Genomic DNA, 12785 nt, shown 5'->3' on the forward strand with positions numbered 1-12785 from the left:
TACCTACAGTAACTTTGATCCCTTCATCACTAACTTCAAAACACGGCACCATAGAAGCAAATTCAGAACATTTTTAACTTTGATGTGACCTAAAATTGTCACAATGTATTTGACATCACTTAGCAGTTCCTTTCTGGACAACTTTGTGACAAATAATAAGGGACATTTTACAGAGAGAATGTCCTTTTTGTATTCTTTCAGTTTCTTGTATGCAAAGGCAAAACAAGTGTTTTGCTATTGGTTCTAATTTGATGTGTCAAACTGTGCCTCTTTCTGGGTTTTCTACTTTTTCCGTCAAAAGCTGCTTTCCACAAGTCTATTTTTCCCCCCCTTCTTTGAGAGCAATAAAGGGTGTGGTAGCAAAATAATGGCGTTTCTGTAGATGGGGCTGAAATTTGTGCTCCTGTTTATGTTCATTAGGCTTCAGAGAAGGGTCAAGACTAACAAAAGCTTCACTCATATACCTTAGCCTTTATTTTTCACCCTTACTCCCATATTCAAAATCACAAGACCAGTGGTGGGATTCAATTTTTTTTTACTACCGGTTCTGTGGGCGTGACTTGGTAGGCATGGTGTGGCTTGGTGGGCGTGGCTTGGTGGGCATGGCAGGGGAAGGTTAAATGCAAAATCCCCATTCCCTCCCCACCCCACTAACCTGCTTTCCAGCTCCGTTCTCCTGTGCAGAGCAACAAAAGAAGACCCAGCCGATCAGCTGGGACTCAGGAGGCAGAGAATAGATGGGGGTGGGGAGTCAGAGGTGGTATTTGCCGGTTCTCCGAACTACTCAAAATTTCCACTACCGGTTCTCCAGAACTGGTCAGAATCTGCTGAATACCACCTGTGATTGGGCTACAGGTTCTTCTGGACTCAGAGCCATGACCAACCAATATGAGTACAGTACTCCAAGGCAGTATCAGAAAAAAATATATACTAGACAGGATATTTAAAAATACCATGATGCCATAAGATAAAGAGGAAAAGACCTACCCCTCCCCCCTCCTGACAGCCCAAGAGATGATGGCAGACGGATTCCTTTAAACCCAACAAATATGCATATCCAATTTAGGTCTGCTTAGAAGGTTCCATCTTATGGGGGTTCCAAAGCATAATGAATCACACCTGTTTTCTCCTCTCACTTGATTTTGCCGAGGCCAATTATCTTATCTTGCCCTTGGAAAGCTTCACCAAATCTTGCTAAATATGAGAGCGTCCCAGGTTTAGGAATATTTGCTATACCCAGCGATGATGAGGTCTTCTCAAGGTTTCTGCATTGAAGAAGAAGAAAAAAAATGATCCTGCTTTACAGAAGTGTCCCTCTAAAGAGCAGAGCAAAACAAGATATAACCCAAGTATAACTCTTTACTGAGTAAAATAAATGCTGTGTTTAATGCTGTATTTCATGCTCACCATTACATGGTTCTATTTCATTACATGGTTCTATCATTAGAGTTCTATTTACTATGGACCTAAACGAAAGAGGTACCAATTCCTTCTTACCAGATGGGGAAACTGATTACACATGCTAAAAATGGAAAGTGCAGAAATGGAACTCTACTTGGATAACATTGGATGTGTTCGTCTCATGCATAGACAAGATTATAAAGATGAAGCCAGGTTTCCCATATCTTTAAAAAAATTTTTCCAGGGTTGGAGCATTCACAACTTCTGGAGGCAAGTTGTTCCACTGATTAATTTTTCTAACTGTCAGGAAATGTCCCCTTAGTTCTAAGTTGCTTCTCTCCTTGATTAGTTTCCACCCACAGCTTCTTGTTCTGGAGAATAGCTTGATTCCCTCTTCTTTGTGGCAGCCCCTGAGATATTGGAACACACTATCGTGTCTCCCCTAGTCCCTCTTTTCATTAGACTAGACCAGGGGTGGGCAAACTTTTGGCTCGGGGCCGCATTGACTTTTAAAATTTGACAGATGGGCCAGGTCAGCACAAGATTTTTGGGAATCGCCCCCCACTACCCTTCCCCCCTTCTCCTCCTTCCCCTCCTCGGAGGCCCCTGAGTCAGGAGTTGCTACCGCCGGCGCGGCTCGCGCGGCTCCAGTCCCGCGTTGCCTCGGGAAGGAAAGGCAAAAAGGAAGAGCCGCGGCGGTGCTTTGCAACGGAGCAGCGGCACCGGAGGCTCAGGCTCAGCGGCTCCTGGTTTTGCCTTTTCCTTCCCAAGGCAACGCGGGACTGGAGCCGCCAGCTGCGCGGCGGTAGCAACTCCTCACAGCCCCAGCCAGGCACCTGAGCGGAGCCCGGGCGAAACTGCCTGTTGCTGCTGCCGGAGCACCGCCGGGTTGCCTCCTCCAAGCAGCTCGCCCGCCCGCCGGGCTTCCTCTGCCGCGCGGCTCGGGGCCAGGCGCGAGCGCCCGCGAGTTAAAAGGAAGCCGAAAGTTGCTGGGAAGTTGCTCGGGTGCTGGGAGCAGGCTTTAAAGTGCCGCCCGAGCAAAGTTTAAGCAGCCGCCCACCCCCGGCGGAACCCTTCCGCTCCTCGGCGGGAAGACGCTCCAGCCTGCAAACTTTGCCTTTGCAAAGTTTAAGCCTGAAGCCCCGGAAGCAAGCAACTTCCCAGCAACTTTCGGCTTCCTTTTAACTCGCAGGCGCTCATGCCTGGCGGAGGGGAAGCCCGGAGCCTCCTCCAAGCAGTCCGCCCGCCCGCCTGCCGGGCTTCCCCGCCACACGGCTTGGGGCCAGGCGCGAGCGCCCGCGAGTTAAAGGAAGCCGAAAGTTGCTGGGAAGTTGCTCAGGTTTCCGGGGCTTCCAGGGCTTTGCAAAGGCAAAGTTTGCAGGCGGGAGCATCTTCCCGCCGAGGAGCGGAAGGGTTCCACCCGGCGGGCGGGGCAGGCTGCTTGGAGCGGGCTGTTGTGCGGCTCGGGCGGCGCGAGCGCCCACGAGTTAAAGTTGCTGGGAAGTTGCTCGGGTGCTGGGAGCAGGCTTTTAAAGTGCTGCCCGAGCAAAGTTTAAGCAGCCCGCCCGCCCACCGGGCGGAACCTTCCCTCCTCGACGGGAAGACGCTCCAGTCTGCAAACTTTGCCTTTGCAAAGCCCTGGAAGCCCCGAAACCCGAGCAACTTCCCAGCAACTTTCGGCTTCCTTTTAACTCGCGGCACTCGCACCTGGCGGAGAGGAAGCCCGGAACCTCCTCCAAGCAGCCTGCACGCCCGCCTGCCAGGCTTCCCTTCCACCGCGCAGCTCGGGGCCAGGCGCGGCGACCGCGAGTTAAAGGAAGCCGAAAGTTGCTGGGAAGTTGCTCGAGTGCTGGGAGCAGGCTTTTAAAGTGCCGCCCGAGCAAAGTTTAAGCCTGGAAGCCCGGAAATCCGAGCAACTTCCCAGCAACTTTCGGCTTCGTTAACTTCGCGGCGCTCACACCTCGCCCTGAGCCGCACGGCGGAGGAAGCTCGGAGCGCCGCTGGTCGCCTCCTCCAAGCAGCCCGCCTGCCCACCTGCCCACCGGGCTTCCCTCCGCCCGCGGCTCGGGGCCAGGCGCGAGCGCCCCAGGCATGATATTCTTCCAATTAAAATCAGAATTCTGATTTTTTGGGAATCACCCCTCCTTTCCCCCACCCCTTCTTCTCCTCCTTCCCCTCCTCGGAGGCCCCGAGTCAGGAGTTGCTGGCGCGGCTCCGCAGCGCTCCAGTCCGCGTTGCCTCAGGAAGGGAAAGGCAAAAGGAAGAGCCGCGGCGGCGCTTTGCAACGGCAGCAGCGGCTCCTGGTTTTGCCTTTCCTTCCCGAGGCAACGCGGACTGGAGCCGCGTGGCTGCGCCAGCGGTAGCAACTGCCCTGACAGCCCCAGCCAGATACCTGAGCGGAGCCGGGCGGTGCGGCGGAGGCCGCTGAGCGGCAGGAAAATGGAGCTGGGCCAGCCACAGACCAGCCTCCGTGCAACACGCCGCCGCCCGGCCCGGCGAGGGAAAGCAGCGGGCACTCCCGGGCGCGCGGCGGGGGTCTCTTTTTGCCGGCCCGATTTTTTTTCAGAGCGGAATATCATGCCTGGCGCCCGTGAGTTAAAACGAAGCCGAAAGTTGCTGGGAAGTTGCTCGGGTGCTGGGAGCAGGCTTTTAAAGTGCCGCCCGAGCAGGACCGCCGAGCGGGAAATGGGGCACAAGGCAGGGCAAGGCTCCACCAGCAGCGGCCTAGCTTTAGGTGGCTCCAAGCAGCCCGCCCCGCCCGCTGGGTGGAACCTTTCCCGCTCCTCGGCGGGAAGACGCTCCAGCCTGCAAGCTTTGCCTTTGCAAAGTTTAAGCCTGGAAGCCCCGGAAAAAAGGGGATCGGCGGGGACTCACCTTCGGAGAGGTCGCACTCGAAGGTGATTTTGAACTCCCAGCCGAGGCCTTTGCAAATTTCTTTTCTTTCCTACCCCTAGATCGCTCCGCACTGTTTTGCAGCTTTGGGGGCCATGCGACACAGGGCAATACGCCACATCCAGCAATTTTTTTTCAAGGGCGGGCGGATTGGACAGACCAATGGCAGTTATTTTTTTCAGGGGCAGGCCGCATTGGACAGACCAACGGGCCGGATGTGGCCCCCGGGCCGTAGTTTGCCCACCCCTGGACTAGACATACCCAGTTCCTGCAACCGTTCTTCCTATGTTTTAGCCTCCAATCCCCTAATCATCTTTTTTTGCTCTTCTCTGCATTCTTTCTAGAGTCTCAACAGCTTTTTTACATCTATGCATTTTGGTTTTTTGTTATATATTCATGAACCGGAATAGAGCTTGGTAACAAAGTCAGCCAATGAGAGCTGAATTGAGGGCTGAAACTTAAAGAGAGAATCTGAACGTGGTTTATCTCTGTTCTGTTCTCAGCTCTAAAGTGAAAGAAAAACTTGCTTGCTTGTCTGTTGAAGTTGAGTTGCTGTTCTGCTCTGAACCTGTAACACGTCTGCTTCTGTTTGAGTTTGCTCCATGTTGGGGAAATCTACAACTGATGTTGTAAAATTTACTTAATATGTTTATAAAGACACTAAATGAAGCATCAGCCATCTGTGTTTACCTTTCCGGTGCTGAATTGATGCTGCAAAATGCTGAACACATTTATATGTATGCAATTGCATAAATTAAAATTAACTTTTAATTTTACTCAGCCTTAGCAAAACGGAGTGGCTATGAGTATTTGGAGATAAGTTTCTTCCATCTTTGCACCATCCCAGACAGACCCAATGCACAATCTGGGGGTGGTGGTGGTGATAGTTTCCTCCTAGACTTATGGGCCCTGCTCAAAGAGTTGAGTCCATATGTGGATTAGGAGATCCTGCTCACAGGAACTCCTGTCCTCATAACCTCCAGTTTAGACTACTGTAACACTCTCTAGATGGGGCTGCCTCTTAAGAGCATTCAGAAATTTCAACTGGTGCAGAATGTGGCTGCGTGGGTAATAAATGGTGCCAGATAGACAGCACATGTAGCATCATTTCTGCATGAGCTGCACCACTGTATTTCCAGGTGCAATTCCAGGTGCTGGCTGTCACTTTTAAAGCTTGGGATTGGGTTGCCCGAGGGATCGCCTTTTTGCATGAGTCTCTACATCAGTGGCCCCCAACCTTTTTTGTGCCATGGCCCGGTACCGGCATCACAAAATGATCCGTGGCCCGGTACCGGCATCAGCACGCATGACAAGGCAAGGCGAGCTGAGCGACCGGCCAGCCAGCCATCCCCTGCTTCTCCCCGCCACCTTCAACTCCTCCTTTGTACCTTTGTCGATGGGCTTCGCTTCAGGACGGTCGCTCGGCTCGCCTTGCCTTGGGTGCTGAAAGAATCCTCGCGCCTTAGTTTCATTCGAAGCCCCCCCCCTTCGATGAAACTAAGGCACGAGGATTCCTTCAGGACGCAAATGCCGCTTTCCAACCGGAAAAGCTCACCCGGAAGCACTTTCTCGTCAAACAAGATGGCGGCGCCCAGCAAACTGGAGGCCTGGTAGGAAATGTTCCACGGACCGGTTCCGGTCCGCGGCCTGGTGGTTGGGGACCCCTGCTCTACATGACCACACTGATCTAGCAGGATGGGCATGCTGCAGATCCCATCAGCCAAAGAATGTCGGCAGACGGGAACTAGGAAACGGGCTTTTTCTTCAGTGGCCCCTGCTCTACGACACATTCTCCCTTCGATGATCAGAATGGCCCCAAACCTGTTAGCCTTTTATATGGCCCTGAAAACCAGGCTGTGTTCCTCAGTCCGGGCTGCTGAATGTGTCAAGGGCTCTGTTTCCTGGCTGTACTGCTAACTGTCCAAATATTTTGGCTACTATGTATATTTTGGATATTTTTTATCGTGTTAAAATGTTTTAGTGTTTTAATTGTAATCTATGTTTTGATTGGTAATGTCAATGTTCCAGTGAAACTCCCCACTTCATTCAGCACTCAGAAACAAAGTTCATCCAAGTAAGAAATTTATTGAAGAAGTAATACTGGCACATCTGAGAGTTCCAGGTTTTCCCTTCCTAATTGAAAATCCTAATTGAAAAACCCACCCCCTGCAGCCACCAGTCCATCACAGGGTCCAATCAACCACCGTCCCAACTGGAGACAGTCCTCCAGCCACTCCTCTTCAGGTGCAGGTGTCACCTGTCCTTGACTCTATAAGAAAAATGTTGTTGAGTCTAATATTCGCCTTCTAGGAAAATCCCCCTTCCCAAATTCCCGGGCACTAAAAGTGGCAGCCTCAAAACTTCTAAATAAAAATATGGCTCCTGAGGCTGAGAGGTAAGCTGCTTAGAGTCATTGACTGAGATGGGCGGCTAGAAATTGAATGAATGAATGAATGAATGAATGACAAACTATGGTTCTTATCAGAGTAAAGTGAGGAGAAAATCTCTGATGTTGCAATTGACTCCTCTGATTTTTTTTTTTTATTATCATGTGAGATAAATGGTTCACCTATCAGCAAAACCTTAAAACATGCTCTCTTTCTTCCATTACTGAAAATATATGAAAGTTACTAAGAAAACAAGAAAGAAAGAGGGTAGGGGGAGGGAAGAAGGAAGGAAGGAAGGAAGGAAGGAAGGAAGGAAGGAAGGAAGGAAGGAAGGAAGGAAGGAAGGAAAGAAAGAAAGAAACTTTTATTTCATTTAAAAAAGTAACCCAGAAGAATGGGTTTCCAGAAGAACTTTCAAAAGAAATTTAAATCCTCCAAAGTTCCATTTGTGGACTATTCCAATAGGCCATGGGCTACAATACTGAAGCCCACTACTTCTGGGTTGAAAGGTGACATCGCTGTGGCCTGGGGGATCCCTTCATGTCCCCATTAAGTTGCCCACTAAGATGGTACCCATTGATCTACTCGCGGTTGCCCACTTTCAAACTTCTGAGTTGACAGGAGGTGGAGTATGTGACAGGAGCTCACCTTGTCCTGTGACAGCAACCGCTGTGCCAATTGTCAGCCAGCGTCCTAACCTTGTGAGCCCCCATGCTCCTAAGCCTTCAAGTCTTTTCATATATTGACATAAAAGCTTTGAGTGAGTAAAAAAGAAAGAAAATAGAGAGGATCATGGTATGTCATTAACCATAATTCATTACCTTTAAAAAAAAAAGATAAATACTGTAAAACACATTTGCAAATGAGAGGTATTACCTTTGGCTCTCTTTGCTGGCAGAGATTTTCAGTCACCAGAACATCAAAATTTGGCTTGTTCCTGTATTACAAATATTTTTTTTTCACAATTAGGCCTATCTGTTCATCCCTTTCCCCAGCCATTTTCCTCTTCCTTATTGCCTGGTCAGACTTGCATGGGCTTCAGAGCTACCACCTCCTGGCCTGGTGTTGAGAAATGTCTTGCAGGAAGTTGAGGATGACCTTTGTATTCGTCACATGCCTTCAAGTCTTTTCATATATTGACATAAAAGCTTTGAGTGAGTCAAAAAGAAAAAAGAAAATAGAGAGGATCATGGTATGTCATTAACCATAATTCATTACCTTTAAAAAAAAGATAAATACTGTAAAACACATTTGCAAATGAGAGGTATTACCTTTGGCTCTCTTTGCTGGAAGAGATTTTCAGTCACCAGAACATCAAAATTTGGCTTGTTCCTGTATTACAAATATTTTTTTCGCAATTAGGCCTATCTGTTCATCCCTTTCCCCAGCCATTTTCCTCTTCCTTATTGCCTGGTCAGACTTGCATGGGCTTCAGAGCTACCACCTCCTGGCCTGGTGTTGAGAAATGTCTTGCAGGAAGTTGAGGATGACCTTTGTATTCGTCACATGCCTGGACATGTTCGTGAAGTCTCCTGGAGCTAAGCTAAGCAGAAAGAAGGTTTACCACCTTATGATTTGTGACCTTTATATCTGGAAGAGAGGAATTCAGATCCACAGTAGCAATCCTGAAAAGCAACCAGAATGATTACAGATACGGAGAACTTCAGTTGTGAGCGAAGATGAAAGAGGATGACCAGCAGAGCTTAGAAAAAAATAAGACAACATGACAACATTTCCAAAAGTAGTTCTATAACACCCCACGTGCATTAAAGCTGCAGCATCGATGTGCTGGAAGGCTGCCCTTGAACAGTGTTCAGAAGTTACAACTGGTGCAAAATGCAGTGGTATGGGCAGTTACGTTTGCCCCTAGGAGAGCATACGTCATATACCTCTGCTGTGTGGGCTGCAATGGTTACCAGTTTGCTTTCCAGTGCAAATCAAGATCCTGGTTTGACCCTTAAAGTCCTACATGACATGGGTCAAGTTATTTAAGGGAACTGCCTCTCCCAAGTTGCATCTGTCCACCCTCTAATATTAGACAGGAGAGGCACAATGCAGGCCTTTTAAGAATAGGGTTCATCTGCCTACTGTCTGGATAGCAAAGGAAGACCAAACAATCAATCCTAAAGGACATAACCACACAAAGTTAGAAGAAGAGCGTGTGCTATAAAACCGTGTTTGGGTTTGTGTCAACGGCTTTCTTGCCGTATCTTTTCCTGTAACCCTGTTAATACATGAAATGAGCATCCAGCTAACAAATACAGTAGATGAGTAACTGTTAAAACTTTTGATTTCTCAACACGGTGAAAAATCAACCCAGTGAAAAATCACCAGCAAGGTATTTCAAGTCATGTTATTCATTCTAAATCCTGCAGAAGTCTGATCTATGTCCATATGGCATATAGGTCACTTCCACACCAGAGGTGGGTATTCAGCAGGTTCTAACCAATTCTGGAAAACTGGTAGTGGAAATTTTGAGTAGAACCGGCAAATCCCATCTCTGACTGGAGATTTTACAATATCCTTACCCTGCCACACCCACCAAGCCACACCCACAGAGCCGGTAGTAAAAAAAAATTGAATCCCACCACTGTTCCACACCATTTTACTGTTCAAAGCAAAACAAGATACCCTCATTTTTTTCTAAAGGCAACAAATGCATTTGCGTATGCAGCTAATCCTTGACTTATAACCATTAGTTACAACAGAATAGAATACTTTATTTGCCCAAGTGTGATTAGTCACATGGACTATTTATCTTCTAAACAGTATAAGTGACCATTTGACGTTACAAACAGCATTGGAAAAACTGACTTATGTTTGGTTCTTGCACTCATGACCATTGCAGCATCCCCGCAGTCATGTGGTCAAAATTCAGTCGCATGGTAATTGGCAAATAATTATGATGGTTTCTAACATTTCTCGACAGAGACCTGCAGTCTCTGCTGATTATTTACCTCACTTATCTCACTATTGTAACCTAGATTGGAGAATCAAAGAATATTGAAGAAGAAATCAGTAGCATAGCACTTCAATGTTGTTGTCCAAAAAACTATACAGATATGTATGTTCGTGGTCACCAGGAGTCCAGGTGAACCTGAAGAAGACAATCTTAGATGACTGAAAAGTCTATATAAGGGAGCATATGTCTGTAAAACCAGTAAGCAAAAGTGTACTGGGAAAGTGTTTCCAAAATCATGTGCATTAAGCAAAACCACACAAAAATATGCATTTTAGAGACAGATTCCACAGGTACATATATTTTTTTCTGTAAAGAATCTCAAACTAAACCGAGAGTGGAGGAAACTAAACTTACTAATGAAACATAGGAGGTGCTGACTTTGATAGGTGCGCCTACCCCAATACTGAAGGCATCTTGGAGAGGATATCTTTGTTTTGGGTCTGGGGATGGCATAAGGTTAGGGACACACAGCTTTACATTCAAATTTTATAAAGGTAAAAGTTTCCTCTGTCTTGTTGTGTCTGACTGTAGGGAGTTGTTGGTTTCTTAGCTGAGGTAGCCAGCATTGTCCAAAGACAATTTCTGGGGTCACGTAGCCAGCATGGCTATATGCCGAGATCAGTGGTAGGATTCAAAATTTTTTACTACCAGTTCTGTGGGTGTGGCTTGGTGGGCGTGGCAGGGGAAGGATACTGGAAAATTTCCAGTCAGAGGTGGTATTTGCCGGTTTTCCAAACTACTCAAAATTTCTGCTACTGGTTCTCCAGAATTGGTCAGAACCTGCTGAATACCACCTCTGGCCTAGATGCTCGGAATGCTATTATTTTCCCACTGAAGTGGTACCTATTAACCTACTCTCATTTGCATGCTTTCGAACTGCTAGGCAAGCAGGAGCTGGGGCAAGATTGGGAGTTCACCCAGGGATGGGATTCAAATTTTTAAACAACCGGTTCTGTGGGTGTGGCTTAGTTGGTGGGCGTGGCTTGGTGGTCATGTTATTGGCTGGGTGTGGCCAATTCAATATCACTCACATCGAGACACGCATCTCCTCCCCTGGCCTCTCATGACTGTGGGGATGCTGCAACAGTCGTAAGTGTGAAAAATAGTCATAAGCCACTTTTTTTCAGTGCCATTGTAACTTTGAATGGTCACTCCACACAAGCAAAGTACCAGCAAAGGAGGAAAAAAACTCGAGAGATGTTCCTGAGACAGGAAGTCTAGTCCTGCCAAGAATGTAATAAGGGTTAACGGAGAGGCAGTTTCTGTAAGCAACCCCAGAATGTTTCCTTCCTGCCTTCCTTGCAGGATTAGGCCAGTAATTTCTTCTAACAACCCATTCTCCAAACTGCTTAGGGTGTTAACAACCGGTTCTAGTGAATAGGTGTGAACTGGTAGAATCCCACCCCTGAGCTCACCCCATCACACAGTGCTCAGCTCTTCAACAACCCTGGTTAGTGTCTTTAACTGCTGAGCCATGATGTCAAATGATACAGATGTTGGTATTATTTCTTTTCCTTCCCATGAGAACAATTTCCCAGCCATAACTCTGTCGGATACTAGCAATCTGCTAGTTTATGTGGAGGGTGCCACCAGTTCTCTTTTTATAGCCACAGTATGGCTCCCATTTGGCTGGCTTTTACAGCCTCTTGGCTGGTAGCTTTTCATTCAAGTGGGCAGAAACTCAGGATTCTGCCAGTAGTACAGAAAGGGAATTTCAAGCAGGCGATTCTGGAAATGATACGGCCTAATATTTCTCTGGAGGGGTTCAGCCTGAAAGATTTCTTTTTTAAAAAAATCATTCCTGTACTTACATGCCTGTATTCACACTGTCCCAAGTTGGGCTGTATTAGCTTTAATTACGAGTTGCAGCATCCTTGGTGTGTTTACTCACAACACCATAAGCCACGGTAGCTGAGTTCACACAACATGATACACTAAACTCATCAATCCACATTATGGGTTTATGAAACGATCCTGTTTGGGCAGGTATTTTCATGCCAATGAAATTCTCTTTGTGAAAAGTTTGGTTTCCTAGCCTTCTTCCCAGGAAAAATCTTTAGGGAAAGGCAAATCATACGGTAGCCTTCAACATACAATGATTTGTTTAATGACCATTTGAAGTTACAACAACACTGAAAAAAGGGACTTATGACCATTTTTCATACTTAATGACTCTTGCAGCATCCCCTTGGTCATGCGATCAACATTTGGATGCTTGGCAACTGACTCATATTTATGATGGTTGCAGTGTCCTGGGATCAGTGGTGGGATTCAAAATGTTTTACTACTGGTCCTGTGGGAGTGGCTTGGTGGGCATGGCAGGGGAAGGATACTGTAAAATCCCCAATCCCAGCCCACTCCTGGGGGAAGGTTACTGCAAAATCTCCATTCCCTTCCCACCCCACTAACCTGCTTTCCAGCTCCATTCTCCAGTGCAGGGCAACAAAAGAAGACCCAGCCGATCAGCTTGGACTCAATGGGAGGCAGAGAATAGATGGGGGTGGAGCCAGTCAGAGGTGGTATTTTCCAGTTCTGCGAACTCCTCAAAATTTCCACTACCGGTTCTCCAGAACTGGTCAGAACCTGCTGAATATCACCTCTGTCTGGGATCATGTGATCCCTTTGGGACCTTCAAGGTCAAATGGGAAAGCCTAACAATCTCGTTACTAGCTTAACAACTGCAGTGATTCACTTAACAACGGTGGCAAGGAAGGTGGTAAAATGGGGCAAAAAATCTTCCTTGATGAATGTCTCACCTAACAACAGAAATTTTGGGCTCAGTTTGTAGCTGTAAGTCGAGGACTACCTGAATTTTTACACCAGATGATGTGACCGGTGGAGTTACTGTTATTGTTATTGATGTACATATATAGGCCTCCAATCTCACATACATGACTCTGGGTAGCTGACAATTAAAATAAGGGCAGCCCCACCCCACATAAAGAAGCAACCAAAAACAGAATGAAAAACAACAGACATGATAGAAAACTAGCAACTGAGAACAGCCATGCACACACTGACTAACCATGAAATCCTTCTAGGACCCCAGGGTTGATGGCAGATTAGCACTACAACAACTTTTTCCTTCCAGCCTCGCACCTCAAGCCCTTCAAATTCATTTTCACCTTCAAATCCATTTTCAA

The sequence above is a fragment of the Notechis scutatus genome, chromosome 1 (genome assembly GCF_049901735.1).
Source record: "Notechis scutatus isolate UNSWTSFEM ecotype Mainland chromosome 1, rNotScu1.2, whole genome shotgun sequence".
NCBI classification, from domain to species: domain Eukaryota; kingdom Metazoa; phylum Chordata; class Lepidosauria; order Squamata; family Elapidae; genus Notechis; species Notechis scutatus.